Raw genomic sequence first — 14300 nt, 5'->3', positions numbered from 1 at the left:
TATATGCAAAGCATTTCACTTTTGTTTATCATGAGGTAAGTACATTGGCTTCTGCAGAACTTAGCTTTCGGAGGACAATAACTACAGCACTTCCACAGAGATTATCTTACAGCAAGACGCACATTTAGCGCTACAGGACACGTATTTGAGTGATTAATTTTGTTCTTAAATCATTTATTTTTAAAGATATTTGAAGTACAATGATTCAAAGATTTTCCGTAATACATTTCATTCCATTGTTGTAATCTGTAACACCTGAGGGTATAATTACATTAATCCTCAGGGGGGTACACGCCTACTTTGTGTATCATGTGTTTGGCAAGCACAAGGAGTCCTAGCTAATATGGTATTTGCTTATACAACTTTACACATCGGTACCATATTTCTCTAACACATAATTACACAGCTATCTGATCATTTAACTGAGAGAGACAAAGTTTTTTACTACGGCAGTGACAGATGTTTACGTAATTACACCGTTGGATAACTTCACACTTAAGAAATTGTATTTTGTCTGTACTTTGTGAACTGTTCATATCTTTTCGGACCCATTGTGATACTATGAGAGCATGATTTTTAAAGTACGTTTGAGGTAGATGACACTATTGAAATGAGCAGAGAATTTTGTTTAGGTTTTGACATTATTGCAGAAAGCTACGACGTTTTAGAGATTTGACTGAGGTGTTATAATGCTATTTTTTTTACGACAACGATGTGTATTACGCTGTTGCGGTATGTTTATGATCAATAAGCTGAGGCTATATGAGTTATTTGATTATGCTACGTATCTGTTATGATGAAATACTGAAGAATGTCTACGAATATGTATATGTGTAATAAGGTAAGGAATAATGAATAGTGGTTAGGGACTCTGACTTGTGAAACAGGGTGTTGGAACCCAAAAATCGTACTTTAAGAGTTATGAAATGTGTGTAAATGCGTGAATGTATCACAATGCCGGCGAAAATTTTTTTGGACACTGCTATATTCATAAGATTTTGTTTCTACAGATTTGTAACGCAAATTCTTGACCTGTGAAATATTTTTATATGAGACTGTCACTGTAGCAGAAACTGCTGTCGTATATATTTGAGCAAGAAAGTTAAATGACCACCTGCATATAATGCGTCATGGGCACCCAGCTGTGTCAGACACCTGGAGAAAAAGCCATTAGTGTGTGCCTTTTCAGAGGCACAGGTAGAAAAAAAAGGGAGGCCATTATCCTTGCTATTGACATTCCTTTGTAGAAAGCATCGCAAATACGACACACTCAAACTTGAAAATATATGATTACACTGTGGAGCTCTTAATTTATGATATTTACTAAAATGCCTAATGAAATGATGAGAGACATTTTACATCTATTGTCTTTCTAGTAGAGAGATCGCTCATTTTGTTTAATATCTAGTTTCTAGTTGCACTGCAGCATTGGTTAAAATAAAATTTCATAGATGTACTAATATAGATATTTTATGCCTACAGATCCAGTTAATAATCAGTTTATGATGTACTTAAAAAAAACGAAGGAGCAGAAAACATTTCACAGTAATTGCATACAGAATTTTCTTTTCAAGTACTTGGTAATTTCTTTTGTAAAATAAGTTGTGGTGCACCACTTAATTTACATAGACATTAAGATGTGAATATACATTTCCCTTGTCTGCATTATTTTTAGTGTAATGTTTTTTTCTGCTTGAGCTATGTCATGTTTAGGCAACGGCCTTGCCACAGTGGATACACCGGTTCCCGTGAGATCACCGAAGTTAAGCGCTGTCGGGCGTGGCCGGCACTTGGATGGGTGACCATCCAGCCGCCATGCGCTGTTGCCATTTTTCGGGGTGCACTCAGCCTCGTGATGCCAATTGAGGAGCTACTTGACCTACTAGTAGCGGCTCCGGTCAAAGAAAACCATCATAACGACCGGGAGAGAGGTGTGCTGACCACGCGCCCCTCCTATCCGCATCCTCATCTGAGGATGATACGGTGGTCGGATGGTCCCGATGGGCCACTAGTGGCCTGAAGACGGAGTGCTATGTCATGTTTAGATATAAGTTATTTCATTTGCTGCTGCTGTTTGCCAGGCATAGTGTTACTGAATTTGCCTTTGTGTTACTCTGCTAAGCCAGTTTACTACTGTTTTATTTTTCTTGTTTGCTGCTCATTGCCTTATATTAGTTGTAATATTGCAATTGCTTTGCTAATTTCTATAATGCTGCTTGCTTCACAAATCTGCAATTTTTTTCATTGCTGTTTGCGTTAATTGTTTTGTGCTGCTGCATTGCCTCGTCCCTTAGTTTAGCATCTGAGCTCAGTATATTTAAGTTAGCTTAAGAGGGGTAGACTATATAAGAAACTGACTATGGAGAATAGGTAAAGAATGCATTGCGAAGTTATATGAAAAAAATTTGGGCCAAAATGAGTATTGTACAATCAGAAATAATTATTTTGAAAGAAATATGAATAGAATACAGGAAGGAGGTATAGATAGGACTTTTTGGGAATAATGATGAATGAAGGGAGATCTCCAAGAAGCAAAGAAAGTTTTGTTTGCAAAATACTGCAATAAAACAAAACCTGTCCTTTCCTTGTGTTATTCCACTATGTGTTTATGTACCCTTGTTTATTTGTCTTTTTCCTGTCTTTATGTGTTTAGCTGATGAGAGCTATGTTGTAGAATTTTTCTGATAATATGTTATTTTCTTTGTAAAGATGTTTAGACATTATTTATTCTGTTTTGTTTTAATGCTCATGTGTGAAGTTGGTGTTTCGAAAGTTATTCTGATCTTTTATGTATGTACTCATGTCATAATTCCTGTAACACTGATGTATATGTTATTTCTATTCTTTTGTAAAGCCTGTACTACAAATGTCATCTGTATTGTTATGTTCTTTAATGATGTATTTTGTACCTTTGTAATTGTATTCTTACGTTATAAAATTGTAATTGACACCAGTTCATCATATTATTAACTTGTAAGTTCCATTTCACTGCACACATTTCTGTTGGTCATAGTATATGGACAATATGTGAGAAGTAGGGACTGTTAGTGTTTGCACGTGTGTTAATAATTCAGCAAAGTACTGGATAACAGCATTGCTGGTTCTAAGGAAAGTTCCAAAAACTTTGTGAGTGCACAAGTGGTGGTTATGGACTTGCTATATTATCCTCAAGACTCTTCAATGGTGATTGTGCACCTGCACAGTCACAACAGATGGCTGCTGGCCATATCTACACGGACTACAGTGCGTCTACACCTTTGCTTACTCACCAATATCATTATTTCTACAAGGACTGCAGTGGGTCTGCATCTCTGGTGGCCCACCAATACCGTAATCTCTACCGGGACTACAGTGGGTCTGCTCTGTGATGACCTACCTACCAATATGCTTCAAAACGTCGAATGACTCTGCTGTGGGTTTGCTCTGTTGTGACCCATTACCTGTCAGCATGTCAAGAGTCAGCACTGTCTTTCCGTTGGAAGAACAACACTACTTCTTCAAGACTGCATGGAAATCCACTACTTCCGTGTGCATTCTCTTTTACTACTCAGACTTTGAGAAAAAAAAAACACTGTAATTTTACTATGATGGATGATCAGGACGGTCTTTATGGACTGCGAGAAAATTTTAGCTTTTGACCAACATTGTATCGATAAGTGTGTGCATTCGATTTCTTTGTTATTGTAATTATGAAAATTTTTTTTTCAAATCTGTATTGGCCTCTGCCCAAAACAATTTGTAAAATTTTTTGTGGGGAGCATGGGGGCTATGTAAGTAGGCTGTTTAGGTTTTCTTATTGGTAACGCCAGGTAGCGCTCTGTATGAAAATCACTGGCTGTGCTGTGTTCAGTCTGTGGCTGCTTTGCATTGTTGTAATACTCGCCATTGTAGCGTTGGGCAGCTGGATGTGAACAGCGCGTAGCGTTGCGCAGTTGGAGGTGAGCCGCCAGCAGTGGTGGATGTGAGGAGAGAGATGGCAAAGTTTTGAAATTTGCAATATTGGATATCATGAACTGCTATATACATTATGACTTTTGAACACTATTGAGATAAATACATTGTTTGTTCTCTATTAAAGTCTTTCATTTGCTAACTATGCCTATCAGTAGTTAGTATCTTGTGTAGTTTGAATCTTTTATTTAGCTGGCAGTAGTGGCGCTCGCTGTATTGCGGTAGTTCGAGTAACGAAAATTTTTGGTGAGGTAAGTGATTTGTGAAACATATAGGTTAATGTTAGTCAGGGCCATTCTTTTGTAGGGATTTTTGAAAGTCAGATTGCGTTGCGCTAAAAATATTGTGTGTCAGTTTAAGCACAGTCATGTATAAATTTTTCAAAGGGGACGTTTCAATGTGTTAAAGAAAAAAATTAAAAATCTGTTCATCAGTACATACGCTCAGTGCGTTCGGGCAATGTCTAGTTCAAGTCAGATTAGTATCTAACTGACAAGCATTCTATTTAAATTCACGACACAAAACTTTTTATTTCAATGTGAACTTCGAGAGCATGAACATGCATGTCCTTAGCCCGGTCACTAAGAATCCACTTGCTTCCATTGCCTCCACTGGACGAAATGCGATCGTTAACGTCAAAATCGGCAAGCTGTGTAGGAGTGACTTCAGAGGTTTGGAGGCGATGCGGGTACCCGTAATCTTGTACTGTCAAAGAACAAACTACACAAATATCCTGTCAGATCTTGATAAGATACAAAGCTTAGCAACTTGCTTTAAATGTCCGTAACTGTAAAATTGTGGAGATTATACGATTTCCAGACAGATTAATGTGACCACTTGTTGAAAGTCTGAACAATCACTTCTTGCAGGGCGCACTGCTCTGAGACGTACAGGAAGAGAGTGGGTGAGGTCCTGGAAAGTACGGACAGAGTGTGGCGCCGTGCCGACTTCAAGCTGTGACAAACTGCGCTGAATTTCTCGGTCGAGGGTCCACGGCGCAAACAGCCCGATCAAGGTGGTCCCACAGACCCTCCATTATATTTACATGGGGTAAGTTTGGTGGCCGGGGGAATAAAGAGAACCCATCCTGGTGGTCTTCGAACCACGCACAGACACTGTGACTTGTGTAAGACGTTGCTTTGTCCTGTTGGTAGAGGCCATCGTTCCGAGATAAACAAACAGCATGTAGGGATGAAAAACGGTCTCTAATACTTGTGATGATCTATTGTGCCTTGTAGAATGTCGAAATCAACCAGGGAATGACACGAAAACATTCCCCAGAGCATAAAACTCCCACCTCCGGCCTACACCCTTCCGACGATTGTTGCAGACGGTTTGCTTTCAGACGTTTCACGCCAATGGAGCGAAAAAGATTCAATTGGAGAGGCCAACTGAAGCAATGGCGTGCCAGTCCCAGCCCTCGTCGCCGATCAACATCAGTCAGCATGGGTGCATGAACCAAGCGTCTGCTACGGGGGCCCCATACGCAGCAACATATGCAGAATGGTCGTTGGGGAGACTCTTCTGGTAGCCCGTTGGTTGAGCTGGGCGGTCAGTCGCTAAAGAATTGCACGTACACGTCTCCGCAGCCGTCGTTCGCCCCCGTCTCTAGAGCCCGTGATGCACTACACTTACCTCGGCTCCAGTTATAGATAGCGCCATTTTGATATGCAGAATATACTGCAACCATGGCGGAGTGCAAACAGTGTACAAAGTTAGCCGTTTCGGAATTATTTTCATTAATTGGCCCGGGAACCAATGACCAAGCAGTTTTCGTCGTCAGATAAATCGCTCTGATTCGGCAATGCAACAACAACTAAAGTGCTCCATTAAGTTTCGGGAATGCAGCCGCATGAATTCTGCTTCTTCTTCTAATATTTCGGCTGTATACCTTTCAGCCATCTTCAGAGAGAGCCGTACGACTGACGCTCCAGCGCTCGCTCCATCCTTTTAAACTCGCAGACCGCGCCACTGCGCATGCGGCCACAGATAAACAAGGCGCCAGTGATGTTGATCGGCGGCAAAGACGTACAATATGCATGAGTTACGTCTGTGGCTGCGCAATCGATCCATGCTGGGAGGTCGATGTATTACTGGGAGCTGAACTGTAGCGACGTCTTTGTAAGTTCAATATTGAAAGTGCCGGATTCCATGATTTATCTAATGTGAAACCGCTGTCTCTATTAATTAGATTGTTCGTTAAGCGGATTTCAATGGCCTCTTTTACTACGGAGTCCCAGAAAGATGAAACAGAAGTCAGAATTTCGACATTTTCATATACCATAGAGTGACCAGAATCAATACAATGCTCTGCCACAGCCGATTTACTGGGTTGTAAGAGCCGAGTGTACCTGCGATGTTCCGTACACCTCTCTTGTACTGTACGATTCGTTTGTCCGATATATGAGAGGCCAAATTCACATGGTATCTTGTAAACTCCAGGCTTGCGGAGTAGTAAGTCATCTTTAACGGAACCCAGGAGTGCAGCCGTCTTCGCCGGTGGACGAAAAATCACTTTTACTTTATGTTTAGTGAGGATCCGTCCTATTTTGGATGAAAGGCTTCCCACATACGGCAGGAAAGCCATGGATTTAAATGTTTCCTCGTCATCTTCTGCATTCCTTACGGACACCTTAGGTTTTATTTGTAGTGCCTTACGTATCTGTTGTGGAGAATACCCGTTGTCCTCAAAAACTCTCTTCAGATGTAAAAGTTCGTCTTTTAAACTACTTTCATCAGCTATGACGTGTGCTCGGTGTACCAAAGTTCTTAGAACACTACTCGTCTGCGAAGGATGGTGACAACTATTTGCATGTAAATATAAGTCCGTATGGGTCGGTTTCCGATATACTGCATGACCCAAAGTGCCATCTTCTTTACGCCGAACCAAGACATCCAAAAATGGAAGACATCCCTCCTTTTCCACTTCCATTGTAAACTGAATTTGTCCATGGATGGAATTCAGATGGTTTAAGAAGTCCTGCAATTTGTCCTCGCCATGGGGCCACACTACAAAGGTATCATCAACGTACCTCCAAAAAACTGTAGGCTTCAAACTAGCAGACTCCAGGGCCTTCTCCTCGAAGTCCTCCATAAATAAATTGGCCACCAAGGGTGACAAAGGACTACCCATGGCGACACCGTCAGTCTGTTCAAAAAAGTCGTAAAAGAGGCCATTGAAATCCGCTTAACGAACAATCTAATTAATAGAGACAGCGGTTTCACATTAGATAAATCATGGAATCCGGCACTTTCAATATTGAACTTACAAAGACGTCGCTACAGTTCAGCTCCCAGTAATACATCGACCTCCCAGCATGGATCGATTGCGCAGCCACAGACGTAACTCATGCATATTGTACGTCTTTGCCGCCGATCAACATCACTGGCGCCTTGTTTATCTGTGGCCGCATGCGCAGTGGCGCGGTCTGCGAGTTTAAAAGGATGGAGCGAGCGCTGGAGCGTCAGTCGTACGGCTCTCTCTGAAGATGGCTGAAAGGTATACAGCCGAAATATTAGAAGAAGAAGCAGAATTCATGCGGCTGCATTCCCGAAACTTAATGGAGCAGTCTTTGCGCCGCGAAAACTTGAAGATTCACAACAACTAAAGTGTTTTCCACGTTTCCCGGACACGCTTTATATAAGCTACACTCCTCATAGAATATCGCCTCAGTTGTGCGACTGGATTCGTGGTTTCCTGTCAGAAAGGTCACACTTCATGGTAATAGACAGTAAGTCATCGATTGAGAGAGAAGTAATATCCGACGTTCCCCAAGGAAGTGTTATAGGCCCTCTATTGTTCTTCACCTATATTGACGACATAGAAGACAATCTGAGTAGCCGTCTGAGATTGTTTGCCGATGATGCTGTCATTTACCGTCTTGTAAAGTGATCAGATGACCAAAACGAACTGCAAAATGATGGTGCGAAAAGTGGCAATTGAGCCTGAATAAAGGAAAGTGTTATTCACAAGAGTACTAAAAGAAATCCGTTAAATTTCGATTACGCGACAGTGACACAAATCTGAAGGCTGTAATTCAACTAAATACTTAGTGATTACAATAACAAATAATTCAACGAAATACTTAGGGATTACAATAACAAATAACCTAAACTGGAACCGTCACATAAATAATGTTGTGGGTAGAGCAAACCAAAGATTGCGATTCATTGCCAGTACACTTAGAAGGTGCAACAGGCCTACTAAAGAGACTGCTTACACCCGGCTTGTCCGCCCTAATCTGGAGAAATGCTGTGCGGTGTGGTATCCGTATGAGATGGGACTCACGGATGATACTGAAAAAGTTCAAAGAAGGGCGGCTCGTTTTCTATTATCACGAAATAGGGAGATAATGCCACAGACATGATACGTGAATTGGCGTAGTAATCATTAAAACAAAGGCGTTTTTCGTTGCGACGGGGTAGTCTCATGAAATTTCAATCACCTGTTTTCTCCTCCGATTGCAAAATGATTCTTTTGGCACCCACCTACATAGAGAGAAATTATCATCACGATAAAATAAGAGAAATCAGGGCACGCACAGAAAAATTTAGGTGCATGTTTTTCCCGCGCGCCGTTCGAGGGTGGAACGGTAGAGCGACAGCTTGAAGGTGGTTCATTGAACTCTCTGCCAGGCACTCGATCTTATACGGTGGTCACATTAATGGGACTGGACTGTGTAGAACGCTGAATCGTGGTAGCTGTCCTATGACTACAATATTGGGAGCGTGTTAGCTGGAATTACTCAACTCACGCAAATACTTGGGTGCAAACAGTTCATCGCGATACGAAATGGATGACGACAGAGGATTAGTCGGAGCTAAAGCACGTACCAGGCTTCGCATCATTGGTAGGGTACCAGGAAAATGCAAATAGTTAACTCGTTCCAGCCTGTCTAGGATATTTCCCAACTATGTGAGCCCCGTACCGAATAGTGCAACGGGAGATATTGAATGTATACAAAGAAAGGTAAACCGAATGGTGGCAGACTTTTCTGTAGCACAGGAGTGCTTCACGGTATTGTTGGAAATAGTCAAGTGGCAGACGCTGCAAGACAGACGCCAAATATCCCCCCCCCCCCCCCCCTGAGCTTACGTACAAAGTTTCACGAAGTGGTATAGGAGTACATTACAACGCGCCACACAACGTATCACTTCCGTAGGGACCGCGAAGGCGAGTTAGATTTACTACAGCGTGCATGCAGGAATTTAAGCAGTCACTCTTCCTGCTTTCCACACGCCAGTGGGACGGGAAGAAACCATCTCCGTAGTAGAATGGAAAGTACGCTTTGCCACGCTCTTGGCAATGGTTTCTAGAGTACGGATATAGATTTAGGCGTAGATGTGGTGTGATGACACAGGTTACTGCCTTTCTAAAACGTTTCGGACGGTGTTGTGCAATGGCATAGCTGCTCTTCAAGACTATGTAGTGTACTGCTATGCCGCCAACCCGAGAGCACCGCCAATGGCACCACAACTGGTAAGATTTATATACTGGACGATTTACAAATACAGGCGGCCGCTTAGGACGGAGAGCAGCGTCATTGGCGCCCATGTGTACCAAAGTTTGTATACGGTGCGTATCACAGTTTGTAGCGAAAACTGACACAAATGTATATGACGGAAAAAGGGGGGGCGAGGAGAGGGGGAGGTATAGGAGAAAAACAATAAGTTGCTTATGTGAAAAAATGTTCTTGAACCGGCGCTCTATACTGTGTCAAGATGTTAGCGAAACACAATCTGTCTTGTTGTCTGTGAACTGTAATGCCCTGTCACTTGATGTTCAAACGCTGTTGGCACACGAACTGAGTTTCTCCCCAGTTATTCTCCAGACAATGACGACTCGTTGGTTTTTCGTCATGAATACTCAGGAATACTATCTGGAGTCATTAAAATGTCCAGGAATATGCACGTTCTGGCAGAAATTTATAATACAGCTAGTACGATTAGAAATATTTGAGATATTGTCAAATGGACAGCCAATGAGTGTACAAATATCATAAAAATGAAACTTAAGTGACGATTTTTGAAGTGAAAATTCACGAGGTGTGAGTTCTGTTAACTATTACTTCATAAACATAAAATAGGATCAAGTAATTCAATTGAAGAAATGAGATAATATATTAAAAATGTCATTCCAAAAACCTTTAAGCAACTGGATGTAGTACCAATATTCTTCGCTGAAGTTAATACAGTTAAAAAATTCTAAAAAGAAACAAAAGTTCATTTTCTGTTGATGAAATCTGAAGCAGAATTATGAAAAGTTTTCTAACTTAATAAGTAATGTCCTTAGTGATATGTAATGCATCTCTGCCACAGGGAACTTTTGCAGACAAATTGAAATATACAGTTAAAAGCTCTTTATAGGAAAGGTGATAAGAAAGACTTAAACGGTTATCATACAGTTTCCTTACCGACCTCTTTTTCCAAAATATTCGAAAAATTAATGTACTTAAGAATGGTCTCAAATTTAAGTAGAAACTATTTACTTTGCAAATTCAGTTGGGATTCCAGAAGTGTTTCTAGACTGAGAATGCTAGTTATACATCCATTCACCAAATTTTACAAGCCTTAAGTAATAAAATATCGCCATTTGGTATTTTGCGTGGTCTTCCTAGGTCGCTTGATTGCGTAAATGATGATACTCTGTTAGAAAAACTTAATTTCTGTGAAACTGATGGCTTCAATCACAATAATAACTGGCTTGAATCATACTCAACAAATAGAATGAAAAAATTTGTGTTGAGTAATTCGAACAACGTTTAACGGATAGAAAATTTTAGTGATTGGAGAAATCAGAAACGGAGTCGGACTGGGTTCAATTTCGGTTTCACTCCAATTCCTTCTATATATCAATGATCTTAACATTCATGAAGCAGAATTGGTACTTACTATTGTTGTAATAAATCCCACTAGAGGGAAAGCAACACAAGAGATTCTTGACCATAATTGTGAAATGGTTCTCTCAAGATGGACTCTCCCTACATTTTTTTTTTAAAAAAAGCTATATTCAGTTCTGTACAACAAATATACTCATAGCAAAAATTTATGCGGCATATGAACAGGAGTCAGTAAATAAAGTGGAATGTTCCGAAGTGTTCGGTGTACCTATTGACGAAATCTTGAACTGGAAGAAGTACATTACTAAGCTGCTGAAACAATTAGGTTCAGCTACTTTTGCTCTTTGTATAACTGTTAATCCTGGAAGCTAACGGATCAAGCTCTTGACATATTATCATTTTTCGACTCTGTAATGTTTTATGAGATATTTTTCTGAGGTAACTGAACACTTAGAAAAAATGTACTCGTTGCGCAAAGTATTAAGAATAACATGTGGTGTTCACTCATGGCCGTCACGAAGGCACTTCTTCAAGGAGCCAGACATTTCAGTCGCGCCGTCACTTAGAAAAAATGTACTCGTTGCGCAAAGTATTAAGAATAACATGTGGGGTTCACTCATGGCCGTCACGAAGGCACTTCTTCAAGGAGCCAGACATTTCAGTCGCGCCGTCACTTAGAAAAAATGTACTCGTTGCGCAAAGTATTAAGAACAACATGTGGGATTCACTCATGGCCGTCACGAAGGCACTTCTTCAAGGAGCCAGACATTTCAGTCGCGCCGTCACACTACATATACTCGCTAATGAAATTCGTCACAAGTAATCCATTGCAGTTTGAGAAGAACAGGAATGTCCATATCTACAGCAATAGAGAAAAAAGTGATCTTTATTGTCTATTATTAAAGCTGTCGGTGGGTCAGAAAGGAGTTTAATGTGCAACAACAAAAATTTTTGAGCATTTGCGCAATAACATAAAATGTCTGATAGGAACCAGAGGAAGTTTCAAATCTAACTTAAAATCATTTTATCTTGCCAACAATTTCTGTTCCATGGACGAATTTTTATTTATAAACCGGTAGTCTGTAAAAAAAATAGTAGTTTTTAAATGTGATTGCATGAGTAGAACTAAAAAAAATGTACTTCTTAATGTTTGCACGAATAACATATACGTATTATGTAAACTGCCTCGCTCCACATCGTCTCGATAAAAAAAAACAACGTTCAAATGATATACGAAACGTGCTACTAACTAATAATCAGCAGTAAAGTTTGTATCGATTCAGTGGCACGTTTCGACGATAAGACAACCACATCACACCAGACGATACACAGATAGGTGGCGGGGTTGCGAGTCGCTGGACGGTGCTTGAAATTCTGTACGGCCATCCTGATCCTAAATCGCATTAATCAAATGCTGGGATGGTTCCTCTGAGAAAAGCACAGCCTACTTCGTTCCCCATCTTTCCCCAATCCTGGCTTGTCGTCTGTGTATAGTGACCACATCGTCGACAGGACTGCAAACACAGATTTTTTTTTCTTTCTATCTCCGGTACTTCAGATGTTCGTATTAGCTAAGCTAATCACAGACAGCTTACTGTAAGCTCCCTCACAAAAATGACGATATGAGGTGTCAAACTATTCAGTTTTAGAGAGGGCACTTGTAAATATGTCTAACAGTTCCTTGTGCCCTAAACAAAAACGATTACGGTTAAAAAGCCAGAATGAACACTCTACTAAAATACAAGGGGACTGCAAATCAGAATACGTTTGTAAATATAATTTCACTGGTTTTTTTTTTCAAGCCTGAACTTTCTTTACCTAAAGGTCCACATCACGTACACTGTACTTGGGAATTGCAGTTCTCTTTCATACAGTTTTGTACATTACTGGAGACAAAATTTAGCCTTCGTTCCCATTATTTTATATGGCATTCGGTACACCAAATAAATTTTTCACTATCGCAAAATTGTGTTGTTAGTGTTCAGACCACGCTTAATAACTAATTTAATAGCGTTATGTACACGGACCTAAACGAAATTTCATATAATTACAATAAAATGAGTCTCTTTTCACTATTTTGCTGTCCTTAACAATTTGCAGTACAAATCCCGTCAGCAGAAACTAAATCTTCGCCAAAATGAAACTATTGACACAGTGCTCGCCGTTGTAATTACTTGCTTGTCTCGAATGGTGCCTGTGCAGTATCAGCACACATCGCTGACTCGGCCGTTTGAATATATCACTCATTATGACAAAGACTCGTACCAGCTATGCGACCGCCCAAAGAGAACACCTGAAATGCTACAGTGATACGGGCTGGGCGTCAGCTTACACACTACACTTCAGATAGCACAAAAAAAAAAAAATGTGCAAGAAACAACTACGACAAGTGTGCAACAACAGATACTATACAGAATTTTCGGCGTTCTTTCCAAGTTCCCGAAATCTGTATTAAGTGATGAACGTAGGAATAGAGTACAATCCCGGATGTACCGCTCTCTCTTGTAGAGCCTGAAGGTAAAAGTTAGACCAATTACAGCGTGCTCAAACACATTGAAGCAACCACTCTTCCTGGGCTCCAAATGGAACGGGAGGAAACCTAATATGTGCTACAATGTGAAGCAGCCTATGGCACGCACTTTACAGTAATTTCCGGAGTGTACTGTAAATGCAGATGTAGATCAGTTTTGGAACAGCGCGTGTACCATGTGTGCTACACGTTAGTAGACACCCGTACCATTTACAATCAGGATACTTTCAAAATTAAATTACAAAGAGGTCACTCGCCTTCGATAGCCAGAGCCAACCTCAGTCGCAGAAGACGAGAGATATTGGCTGTTCGGTGAAGATCTGCACAGCTGGAGACAGACAGTAAAAGACGAGTCGATAGGACTCAAGAGAAGTTATTACAAGGCTGAGCTTTGTTCGCCAGATGTCGCTGCAAACGTGCAGAGGCCGGCCTATGAAGCCAGGCTTCCTGAGTAAATCCAATACTGTCAGCCGGGGCTTCATCTTAGGGCTACGCGGGGGGAGGGGGTGGGGGTGGAGAGGAGTGGAAGACGCCCGGAACTCCCTCCGCCACCCACCGTTTTAGAGTCGGGGCTCGACGTGGACTGAGGACTCTACAGGTTGTTCACGAATGCAACTGAGAGACAGCAATTGACCGTTCTCCACAGTAATGAGCACGGATGAGAGGTGGCTTCTGATTAGGACAGAGTTTAGTGGGGGACTGTCTCAGGGGTCAGTGCTAGGACCACGACTATTTCTGGACAAAGAAGAGAAATGAAGATCTATACAGAAACACAGAAATAATCACAGACATTACAAGGAAGAGCAGGCTTCAGTTTCATTTTCATATTTGCGGAATGAATGGAAACAGACCAACGAAGTAAGTTTTGAATTTCATTCCCAAATTAAAGAAAATGGCCAGTTTCCAGTACGACTCATGCACTTAGGGCTCCGTACAGACCTAATCTCCGTTCAGGCTGACTGGATTGCAATGGTAAAAGA

The 14300-nt window shown here is 41.0% G+C and overlaps 1 long non-coding RNA gene and 1 pseudogene across 1 annotated transcript in view; one reads left to right on the top strand and one right to left on the bottom strand.

The window, feature by feature from the left end:
- Positions 1-14300, bottom strand: part of LOC126175138 (uncharacterized) — an 875426-nt gene that overhangs the window by 49810 nt on the left and 811316 nt on the right. The gene's annotated exons all lie outside the window — the stretch shown is intronic.
- LOC126177661 (5S ribosomal RNA) lies at positions 1713-1829 on the top strand (annotated as a pseudogene).

Source organism: Schistocerca cancellata, chromosome 3 (assembly GCF_023864275.1).
Source record: "Schistocerca cancellata isolate TAMUIC-IGC-003103 chromosome 3, iqSchCanc2.1, whole genome shotgun sequence".
Classification (NCBI taxonomy): Eukaryota; Metazoa; Arthropoda; class Insecta; order Orthoptera; family Acrididae; genus Schistocerca; species Schistocerca cancellata.
The sequence above is the reverse complement of the archived record's forward strand: the minus strand, read 5'-3'. Positions and strand labels throughout refer to the sequence as shown.